Source organism: Sinocyclocheilus grahami, unplaced genomic scaffold, assembly GCF_001515645.1.
Source record: "Sinocyclocheilus grahami isolate Dianchi unplaced genomic scaffold, SAMN03320097.WGS_v1.1 scaffold1151.1, whole genome shotgun sequence".
Classification (NCBI taxonomy): Eukaryota; Metazoa; Chordata; class Actinopteri; order Cypriniformes; family Cyprinidae; genus Sinocyclocheilus; species Sinocyclocheilus grahami.
The window spans coordinates 322,306-322,895 of NW_015506330.1; the positions used below are offsets into that span (position 1 = coordinate 322,306).

At 38.5% G+C, this 590-nt stretch overlaps 1 protein-coding gene and 1 long non-coding RNA gene across 22 annotated transcripts in view; one reads left to right on the forward strand and one right to left on the reverse strand.

Annotated features, from left to right (window-relative positions):
* LOC107567371 (protein tyrosine phosphatase receptor type D) overlaps positions 1-590 on the forward strand; it is a 304,365-nt gene that overhangs the window by 202,595 nt on the left and 101,180 nt on the right. The window lies entirely within an intron of this gene.
* LOC107567373 (uncharacterized) overlaps positions 34-590 on the reverse strand; it is a 1,101-nt gene continuing 544 nt past the window's right edge. The window contains exons 3-4 of the long non-coding RNA XR_001606633.1: positions 155-288; positions 34-52 (exon numbers count right to left, since the gene is read on the reverse strand). This is a non-coding gene — a long non-coding RNA (uncharacterized lncRNA). The remainder of the gene's footprint in view (positions 53-154; positions 289-590) is intronic.

Consider the following 590-nt stretch of genomic DNA (forward strand, 5'->3'; position numbering starts at 1 on the left):
TGAGCTTCTCTTGTCTGAGCGCCCACAGGAGGACGGAGCCTGGAAACAAGACCTACACACACACACACACACACACACACACACACACACTATTACACATTTACACAAAAACGTGTCTGCTTTGCTGTAACTGTAGGCAGTGTGTGTGTTGTACCTGCGGCGTTGTGTTTGTGGTACTCTATGAGTTCAGGAATGCTGTTGAAGATGTATTTCTCTGCCAGGTAAAACTGTTTTGGTGAGCTGTTTGTTTCTTTAATCTGGTAATGTCTGACTGTAGCTGCTCCGTCCCTGAAAACCAGCAAAGACCATCACAAACAACACACACCATCAGAACCACATCATGTGTGTGTTCTAGATGTATGTTACTTTTTAATTCTGCTTTTTAATATCTGCTATATATGTATTTATTTATAGTATATATATATATATATTTATATATATATATATACTTTTTAACATTATATATATATATATATATATATGTGTGTCTGTGTGTGTGTGTGAGAGAGTGTGTTAGTGTCTGTGTGTGTGTGTTTGTGTGTGTGTGTGAGTGTCTCTGTGTGTGTGTGTGTGTGTGAGAGTGAGTGTGT